The following is an 11,649-nucleotide window of genomic DNA, read 5'->3' on the forward strand; positions in this document are numbered from 1 at the left end:
CAGTTGTTGCGAAATAACTATCTTTAATCGTATATAAAGATTAAGAAGGATTGAAACTGCATCAACGTTTCAAGGATACAGACATCCAACAGCTTTTTCACTTCTTTACCAGGTAATACGTTTGAGAGTTTAAAGCATGTTTTTTTTTTATAAATCTCCTTACTGCTCAATTTGTTTTTAGCATGCATATTTCTTTTCTTTTTAAATTGAATGGTTTTTTTTTCTATTTTTAATTTCAAATATTTAAAACAATAAACAATAAACACTTTTTGAGGGTATTTTTTTCATACTTGAACACGTTTTTTTTTCTTTTCAAATAATTGCATTTTAATCTTTTTTTATATTTATTTTTACACACCAATAGACACATCAATGGACTGCCTGTCTGCCTTAACTGTGATTGTTTGTCTTTTATTTACTAGTTTTGTCATGCAAGGTAAGTCATTTTGTTCTTTCTTTTCTTATTTATTGTTTGAAATATAATTTGAATTTTACGAAGACATTTAGCATTGCATTTAATTCAAATTTTCCATGTGTCCAATGCTGGTTTATGTTATTCATAACCTATGTCATTACCAATTGTCAGTTTGTTTATTTTTCTGATATTTACCTGGCCTGATCCTAATCTGTTACAAATAAAAAAAAATAATAATAAATAATGATATTAACATTTCAATTATATTGTTTACATATATCGAATAATATTCAAATAGAAAAAAATATTTAACGAATTACCAAACATGGCATTAATTCACGAATTCGAGTAGCGCATGAGTTATTTTTTAGTGTTGTTTGGTCGCGAGCTGAACATTTTTCGATATTTGATTTCTCTTATTAGTTATTCTTTTTATTACGTTGACAAATGGCTTTAATTATGTTTAAACTCTTCATAGATACCAGGACTAAATTTTGTATATACGCAAGACGCGCGTTTCGTCTACAAACGACTCATCAGTTATGCTCGAATCCAACAAAGTTCAAAAGCCAAAATAAAGTACGGAGTTAAAGAGCATTGAGGACCAAATTTCAAATTACAGTTTGAAATGTAACACATGTGTTAGGAACTATAACTTTGTTTACGCTTTCACAATTTGTTTTATCTGACTTCTTGACATGGCCGTTTGTTTGTGCCGTTAGAGGAGTGAAATAATCACGTGTATTTCATATTGGAAATTATCGGTTTTATTTCAATGTGAAATCACTATAATTCATTGCTTACAATGTAAAACATGTTTTTTTTTCATTTATTGCAATACTCATAGAAGAACACCCTATATCAATACTGAACGAAAAACACTGAGATGATGACCCAACAATCAAGAGTTGTTGACGTATTTCTAAACTATGATGAAGTCCTTCCTTTAATCACAAAGTGTTTAATATTAATATGGAGTTGTCTCTCTTTATCAGTTGTTTACAGTAATTCACAAACACCAACATTAAAATGATACAGACTTTCTGTATATTATACTCATATGCGTAGAGGTTCCACGCTCTGTTTTTCATTTACAACTAATACAAAAACAATCCATTAAATTAAACATACATTTTATTACACCAACTTGTATTTACATTTTCATGACTAGAATATACATTTAATCTTTGTGGCATTACTTTGGCTACAGAGTATTCTATAATATTTAGTTGAGCACCAGGGTGACAACCGATTACCTATACCGAGGACAAACACTCGTATTACCAATGCTCTAGTTATTAGTGCTCCACCTGTTGGCAGGTGTAACCTCCCCTCCATTAGATGAGGTGGAGGAGGTCCCAGAGGTACCATCTGTAGACCCCACCGTTACCACTAACCACATTTTCCAAACCTGCAAATTGTAGAACTTGTCAGACCCAGAGCAAGGACCGAGTGAAATAATCCCCCAATTACTACCAGTCTTCCTGGACCTTTCCCCATTAAAATTGGACTCTGCGCCTAAGGATAGTAGAAGATAATTAGTTTCTTTAAAATGTCTTGTTTTCTTTCCACTTGTTAAAATTGTTAATTACTCAAAACTAGAATTAATTCTGGATGCTTAAATCACAAAGTCTATATGTTAATAACGTTCTTAATGACGGAAATGTCGAAATTATAGAAACGCAAGTTTATTCCAAATTATCCTGCATAGGTCCAATACTATGAAGGTCCTACCTGTATACTGGTTACCATAATTTCGCAATCAAATATAGCAAACAAGCGCCTGAAAATATCAAACAAAAACAGCAGCAACTATTCTTATAGGGAAGGTGCACGTGGGCGGGTTTGGATAGTTTAACTTATTTGAGTAACCCCTGCTTTCTTGTCGATATCAAATTAACAAGTGCCCGAAACGGGATTTCCAAAATTCTGATTCAAGCTGATACGGGAATTCCAAAATTCTGATTCATGCTGCATATGGCATTGAGCTACAGGCTGCAACACTTACGCACACACACGAATGATTGATTGAATTAAACCAGATTATTGAAAACATAACTGTTTTATAATCTCAATTAATCGTATTCTATTCGTTTTATACATTACTTAGTCGAATCCTCTGATGGAAAAGTATCAAGCCCGATGATACCATAAGCCAAGTTCTCAGTATTTGGTACTTAAAAACTTTATAACAAGCAAGTTTTGTATTATTTTAATTTTAGTTTCTTGTGTACAATTTGGAAATTGGTATGGCGTTCATTATCACTGAACTAGTATATATTTGTTTAGGGGCCAGCTGAAGGACGCCTCCAGGTACGGGAATTTCTCGCTACATTGAAGACCTGTTGGTGACCTTCTGCTGTTGTTTTTTTATTTGGTCGGGTTGTTGTCTCTTTGACACATTCCCCATTTCCATTCTCAATTTTAAATATAAATCTTGAAATTAGAATCAAACTTAGGTTTCAAATCCTTCACACAAAGTAAGCGGAAGATAGATTTGGTTATTACTTTAGGTCAATTTTTGTCATATAACTCTTCAATTGTGTTTGTTCATACATATCTATGGATTTAGAATATTCGTCTTAGAGTGATTTATGATTTAGATGAACTCAGAAAGTAGATATAGGGAGATGTGGTATAGTGCCAAATGAGACCACTCTCCATCTAATTGAGAATTTAAAAAAGGTAAACTATAATAGGTCAGGCTAGTTTGACGCATGAAATATGCAACGTACTATTTTACCTTTTGAAGTAATTTGTTTTGTAAATTTTTTCCGGTAACTTTTTTTAATACACCCATTAATATCTTTATAATATTTCATTACTTAGGAGCGTGTGCCAACGATTGTATTCCACCAAAAATAGTGTCCTGTTCTAACGACTATACTAGCGCGTTACCAGTAGCAGCGTTAACAGGAGACACGAACAAAATATGCAGGTCAGATATCCATAATGTATAAGTTTTATTTTAAATTAGTTTATACCACTGTAAAACATTTAATTGCACTATTCAATTTATATTTTTTTTTATCTTGAAGCATCATCATGTCGTTAATACAATTATATACGTATTTATAATAATGACGAAATGCAAAATTGATTTATTTAATTATTGAAAGATGCGATTTTAAGATTTTGATAAATTTTAAAACGTAATACGTGTACATTGATATTAGTGTTTTTTGGTTTTTTATTGCATAGTGTTGTTCATACCTATCTGGATTGTTTGAATCAAGTTGCCACTGATTGCTCAGATCTTACCTCATCAACGCTTAGTCAAGCAATCACTACTGCGAAACAGGACCTTTCCGATCGTGGATGTGGTAGTGGTAAGACTTTAAAAACTTTAACTTCCTTTATATTACTGGCTTTCACTAGTAGACGTGTTAGAACAGTCGATACTACTGCTGGCGCTCGTGTTGGATGAAGATTAATACAATATGATATACAGGGGTCATCTCTAAAAGTTTAAATACTATCTCATATGTTGTTACCTGTATGGGTGTGTTTGATACCGTTGATTTTTACCTGCAGCAGTTTTTTTAATAAATAACACAGAAGACGATCAAATATCATGTAAAAAAAAAGGTAAAATAGTTTAAATTGTTATATTTTTTTTTATCAATTATCATATTAATCTTGTTTTACGTTTTGTAAACAAATGGTAAAAAGGGCATAGTCGTATAACGCATGACTTCACATATTTACGTTTTTATATTAAATTGTTTATTAATATATTCTTTTTTAGCACACTGATAGTAGAACAGCTGAAAGTAGATTAAAAAGATAGAAAAAATAGTTCAAAACAAATAGCAGAAACAAATATAGAAACATTAAAATATACCCCTAATCCCCTCCATCCTCACCCCAGGTCAACTCTCATAAGACCAGAAAACCGGGATTATGATTTCTGTTTCGCTTAACGTTTATTAATCAAGCGTCTTTGATAAAGATGCTCAACAATTCAATCTGTTACCAAGCATTGGGACTAATTTAGAATTAGATTTTCCGCCAAATTATGTCATTTAAGCCGATAAAATTTATGCAGATCGTGCACCTATTGTTACTCAATATAGGAGACATCAATTGAGACGGAAAACGCCGAGGGAAAAAGAAAATGTAAGAAATTTAATAGAAGAATGTCTACGTGTCGGGTGTACGTTGAACATGCAATAAGGCGTCTTAAGACATTTAGAGTTGTTGGAACTTGATGGAGACATCGCAGAAATGAACTTAATCAAATTGTTGAATTATGTGCTGGACTTGTTGAAAGACAACATGATTTATTTTCGTATTAAACAGATTCCACCCAATTAAACAATGCTTATGTTAAAAGACGAGAGCCCACACAATCTTGTATTTACGTTGGCATATAAGTATCATGCTTTTATCTTATGAACAAGAAATATTTAAAAACAAAAATGTTTCATTATAATATATTAGGGAAAAAAATCGTCACTAAATGAGAATAAAACAAAAGTTTGAGTTTCCTAGGAGTTAAGGCGAAAACATACTATATCTTCTTCCTTTAGTGGATTTGCAAGTCATTTAGCATTTGTTGATTCTGAAAAGAAAATAGAAACAAGCATTGCCCCCCTTTTCAACGACAAATAATTAAGATTTTTTTTTAATAATTTTATATATATATTCCTTTAATCAAATAATACCAATTGCATGTGTGAATATACTTTTTTTCAATATTTCACGTGATCAGTTTTAAAAGTCACATACAATGCGTATGTCTTGCTAAAAATAATTACGCCTTACAGTGGTATCAAACACACCAATACAGGTAACAAAATATGAGAGAGTATTTAAACTTTTGGAGATGACCCCTATATATCATATCGTATTAATCTTCATCCAACACGAGCGCCAGCAGTATTGTCGACTTTTCGAACACGTCTAATAATCATGCAGTCGTCCACTTATACTATAGGTCAAACGAGTCTGCATACAAGCTTATATAAAAACTGTCATTCGTAACCTGTGCTAACGAAATCCACGAAAATTGTATTCCACGAATAATAATGGATCCACAGTATGTACAAATAAGGAGACGTGTTAGGTGACTCGATCCGATGATTATAAATGTCAGCGACCGAATCAGTTTTCGTAATTCCAAATTACCACCTTAGAAACGGAATTTTGAATGTTAATTATTATTGTAGCATTTATTTCTAGAAAAAAAGAAAATATTAAGGCGGAGGGTTCATACATCACAAAATCATGTATAACCACGCTGCATGTTTGCGCCGGTCGCAAGTTATAAGCCTTTGGCCTTTATAAGTCCTGTATGTATATTTCAATTTTAGTTTATTTATATGTTTAACGTTTAATGTGACGACCATTTTCATTGAACTATCGCACAATTTTTAACTTATTTAATTTATGAGATTCTAAACTCATTGTATATTACGTTTTCGGATCTTTGTACCCTTCCGGAGTGTCGGAGATCACCCCCATTTTTGGTGTATATTGTGTTTATCTGTCTTTTTTTTCCATAACTGTGTTTTGTGTACGGTTGTTTGTCTGTTTTTCTTTCTATTTTAGCTTGAATTATAAATATGATTGTTTTGTTTTATTTGCAGGAAATAGTGCCAGAGGTCTAGTTAATAACTTCGTGGTCATGGTTTTCGGACTTGCATCTTATATGCTTTTTAAGATGACATATTTGTAATTCCTGTATTTGTATAAATAGACCTACACGTAAAGATTATTATTAATTAGACATTTTTTGAAACATCTATTTTTAAAAATAAACAAATTAAACAGTTGTTAATTTTTTTAAGCATAGTTTTAAAAGAATACATATAGATTTGTCATAATAGAAGGACGTTTCATTTGTGAATTATGATTAGCATTAACAATTTCGTAATAAGTTCAAATAAAGTGGATGTTATATCATGTCGAAACAACTTTAACTTATGCTGTGACTTCTGCTGATAATTTTAACATTCCTTAATTTACATATTAGAGCGCACTCGCACTGGTGTACAGGCAGTTTGAACGTACAAAAACAATTACTTCTAACCTGAAATAGAGTTCAAACATGTCAAATGCAAAGATCCATGCACCGATATAATTGGGCCGACATATATGATATATCCAACAGAAATGAATAAAACTGCAAATGAGAACCGAAAAGGTTATAACAGAGCAGAAAATTGTCTGATAAAAGATGCAAAGACAGTTCTAGGTCAATATTTTTACAACCAAAACATACATTTATTATGTGTGACAATAAAATATATTAAACAATAATTTTCTGAATTTATTATTACTGATGTATGCAGGTTAGTATATCAATTTTCAAGTAATTTAAAAGATTATTGAGAGAGAGAAAACCAGCGAGATGTTGAGTGATTGTCAATACATGGAACAGCTATACATTAGAGTTCAAACGCAGTGATGTAAGCAATTATAATCAATCGTACGTCCTTCAACAACAATAAAGTCGGCAATTGAAGGCCATGACATGACAAATGCAGAACAAATGGAACTAAACACTAACGGTCTTACTTATATCAACACAATTCCGAAAAACAGACATTAACCAGCGACAACCACTGGCCTAAAGGCACATAAAATGTTCGGCTATGTTAAACATGTTTTTACGCGCGTAACCCTTAATTGGAACAGTGTTGTAACAGCGCAATTTAAAAAAAACATAATGCCAATCTATTTTTTAATTGTTCACTGCAGGTGTAAAACTATAAATTTGTTGAAATATATCTTACAGTTGGCCTTACTTTTTCATTTTTCCCATTGATGAAAATTGAATGTTGCCGTCTATATGTCGTTTTGTTTTCTTTGTCGTTGATTTCTCATTGATGTATACGCCTATGTCATTTATCAATATGAATTTGAACGAAATTTGTCAACGTTGATCGACTAGATAATGATTAGTTTCTATCAAGATTAAAAAAGAAAAGATGTGGTATGATTTTCAATTAGAGAAATATCCATCTTAGTTAAAAGAAAGTGAATGTGAACAATCATAGGCAACCGCATGGCATTCAACAAAGATAACAAAAAAAACAACATTATAGTTACGCTACATATCAAAAAGCCACATGACAAATGTAAAATATTTTATTAAGGCTTTATTTAGTGTTAGTTTGGTAGTTTATTATTCATTGATGTCGGACACTAATTACAGAAGACCATACTAAATATGTCGTTGTTTTGTCAATGCATGGGCGTCAATTAGAGGATCATTGGACGTCGATTTGAGAATGAGACGTCAGATTTGGACGTCGATTTGAGAATGTGACGTCAGATTTGGACGTCGATTTGAGGATCAAAACATTGGACGTCGATTTGAGAATGTGATGTAAGAATTAGTCGTCGATTTGAGGAATGGACGTCGATGAGAGACCGGACGTCGATCTGAGTCTAACATATATATATACAAATGTATAGATGTTTTATCATTTGAAAGAAACTTTTAACAAGGGTTTTACAGTGACCAAAAGTCCCTTAGCTTTCAATTTTTGTCAGAATTACTCTTTTTATAACTTGTTAAAAATATGTACTATTTTGTTGTATGTTTTTTTCCCAACTAGGCCCCAATAAGAGGTGTTATACCTGATCAGTTTCACTGCATGAAAATGTGTCTCTTTCTTTTACTTTAAAAATTCCTATAGGTATTAAACGTTGAACTTTCAATTCTTCTGATGTACATGATATAAACTCGGTATGTGTTTGTATATCATACAGCCGAACGAAGACCAATCAGTATGTATCTGACATGTATTTACCTCATAGAGAAAACACTTAAATTACATGTTCTAAAATTGCACCATGTATGAAAAGAACACTGCACTAACAAAACAACATAAGACACCATGCACTGCTCCCCTTTCCAAGTTCAGTGAACCGTGAATATTGATAGCTAGCCAATCTGTTGTACGTATTATGAAAACGAACATGTGTAGTGTTCTGTATCAGACTATCAAACATGAACTAAAACTACCGAATAACCAGTTAATCGGTCGAACGACTATCCGAGTAACCGGGAAGGCAAACGTGTACGATTTGACAACACTCATATTAAGCCCATTATAAATATATTAGAAAATAAGTGTGTGTGTGTTTTTTTTTTATTATCCCGTTCCGTTTTGGTTTGAGCCATAGATACTGCGATATAAGAAGATGTCAAATATGAAAATGAGACAAATCTCCATCCGAGTCTCAATCTATAAAAGTAGAACCATTACAGGTCAAAATACGGTCTTCAACATGGAGGCTTGGCTCACACCGAACAGCAAGTTATAAGGGTCCCCAGTGTAAAACCTTTTAAACGGCTAAAACAGCGGTTACATCTATATTAAGATGTACGTAACTAGTGATGAAGTGTCATGAAAAACCAAGGATAAAGATCCCTTCAATTTATAAGAAATTAAATGGAATACATGTACATTTGAATTAAATGTTATTTCTATTGAATTTATTAGAGTTTTGAATCAAACTTTCCTCCGCAAGTACAACTTTATCAAATCCATCTCTTACTGTATTTATTGTTTGAGCAAGTCGGCTTAATTAATGCTTTAATGATCTTTAATAGATAACAAGAATTTAAAATTCATATAGTGAAAATGCACCGCATATACAATACTAATGAATCGTTCTACAGTGAAAATGAAAATATAGTATCATTCTTCGACGGTAACCATGACTCGAATAAAGAAAGCATCATAGTTGAATTGAGTTCAATATAAAGAAATGAATGACAAAACCTATTATACGTTATACAACTTTAATAATTGTGTTAAAATGAATATTTTTCTGCAACAACATCGTACCTGCTAGTTTTAAATCACCTGCACGATCTGTTCGTGAAATGTCCTAAATAATCATCAATGGAAATGGGGAATATGTCAAAGAGACAAAAACCCGACCAAAGAGCAAATAACAGGTAAAGGCGACCAATATGTCTTCAACACAGCGAAAAATCCAGCACCAGGAGGCGTGCTTCAGCAAAACATGTACTAGTTCAGTGATAATGGACGTCATACTAAACTCCGAAATATAAAAAATAAACTTGAATTAACAAGAGTGCACACGCTGAAATGTCTCGCCTTTATTACTTATCATTGATAGTCCTTAATATAAAGCTTTACTACAACTATCACATACATTTAATATGATCCAAAAAAATGAGACCAAGGTCATATAAACAAAACAAGAAATACATGTACACCTTACAATCATTCAATACACTGAATGTATTTGACCTATTGCTTATAATGTCTAAGAAACAGACTTAACAAAAAAACTTTACATTGACCATTGAACCATTAAAATGAAGTCAAGGTCAGATGAACTATGCCAGGCAAACATTTACAACTCTTCTATCCAACAAATATTTTTGACCTATAGCTTATAGTTTAATTAAGAAACACAGACCAAAACACTAAAACTTAACATTGAGCAATGAACCGTGAAAATGAGGTCAAGGTAAAATTAAACCTGCGAGACTGACAAAAGTCATGTACATCATAAAATATTTCCATACACCAATTATATTTGACCTATTGCAGATAAACTTGACCACTGAACTTTGACAATGAGGTCAAGGTCAGATGACACCTGCCAGCTAGGTATGTACACCTTACAATCCTTCCATACACTAAATATAGTAGACCTATAGCATACAGTATAAGAAAAAGTGACCAAAACACAAAAAATTAACTATAACCACTGACCCATAAAAATGAGGTCACTGTCAGATGACACCTGCCAGTACGACTTGTACACCTTACAGTCCTTCCATACACCGAATATACTAGACCTATTGCTATAGTATCTGAGATATGGACTTGACCACCAAAACTTAACCTTGATCACTAATCCATGAAATGAGGTCGAGATCAAGTGAAAGCTGTCTGCGCAGTGATGTTAATGTTGATCGCCCCTTGAAAATGTACAAAATTGCAGTTTTTTTCAAATCCAGTGACCTGTAAATAAAAAGTTGTCTCTAATCATAGTATAGTCGGTGTTTATAAAGACATTGCATGCATATTTTGAAAATGAAATGCAAATCTATTTTAAGACCCAGGGGAAAAGGTCGTCACGTGACCACCCGTAATAGAACGAAACATACTGACAAATAAATCGAAGTAGAAGAAGGGCATGCGGATGTTGAAATTTATCGTTGAAGTCACCTTTGGATAGCCTGCGATCTAAATAAAATTGAGAAAGGAAATGGTGAATATGCCAAAGCGACAACACCCAGACCATAGAGCAGACAACGACCGAAGGCCACAAATGGGTCTTCAATGTAGCGAGAAACTCCCGCACCCGTAGGTGTCCTTCAGATGGCCCCTAAAAATATATATGGACCCTTTATTGCTTGTTGTTCGGTGTGAGCCAAGGCTCCGTGTTGAAGGCCGTAATTTAACCTATAATGGTTTACTTTTTAAATTGTTATTTGGATGGAGAGTTGTCTCATTGGCACTCACACCACATCTTCCTATATCTATAGATTACACCCGTGATATCGCGGGTCCGTGACTGAATTAAAGTATATAACTATGCGCAAGCCTTATTTTAGTATAAGTGTTGTCATCTGATAAAGTCATGCCGATTATAAGATACACAGTTTTCGCTGCTTTCAAATCTTTCTGTTTGAACCTGTCGAACTGGAACTTATCAATTATTGGTAATATTAATTATTTTGAAAACAAAAGGTCATGGAACGGAGTATTTTTTAATCAACAGCATTGTTCTATATTAGTTATAAATAAAGCTGAATTCTTTGATTCGCTGTTTTACGTCATGCCCGCTAACAAATGGAAAACTGATTCTATACGCCTTACAGATTTTTAGTATTCGTATTTTTATCTTAGAAAGTCGTACTGATTAAAATACTACAAAAGGTAACCATCTGACAATTTAGTAGTGTCAACCCTGTGATTACGACCCAAATACACCGTTTGGTGGTGCTCCTGTCAGATGCGGAACGTACAGATAATGTAATAGGTAACAGGTGAATATACTATTGGTATCGGTATCGAACTCGACCCGGAACTTCTTAATTATTGGCAATATTAATTACGTGGAAAACAAAAGAGCCTGGAGTGGTGTAATTTTTAATCTACACCTTTGTACTATCTATAATACTAAAATTACGAGGTCCAATTTGTCAGCCGTCATCACGTAAAAACGAAGAAATCAAAGAATTCAACTTTATGTATAACTAATATAGTACAAAGGTGTAGATTAAAAAT

General features: G+C 32.8%; 1 long non-coding RNA gene across 1 annotated transcript; it reads left to right on the forward strand.

Moving 5' to 3' along the window:
* Positions 1-3,283, forward strand: LOC134684244 (uncharacterized). The gene is made up of 3 exons (XR_010101218.1): positions 1-112; positions 365-436; positions 3,245-3,283. It is a non-coding gene; the product is annotated as an uncharacterized LOC134684244 (long non-coding RNA).
* The last annotated feature ends 8,366 nt before the right edge of the window (positions 3,284-11,649 follow it).

This window comes from Mytilus trossulus, chromosome 9 (assembly GCF_036588685.1).
Source record: "Mytilus trossulus isolate FHL-02 chromosome 9, PNRI_Mtr1.1.1.hap1, whole genome shotgun sequence".
Lineage (NCBI taxonomy): Eukaryota > Metazoa > Mollusca > Bivalvia > Mytilida > Mytilidae > Mytilus > Mytilus trossulus.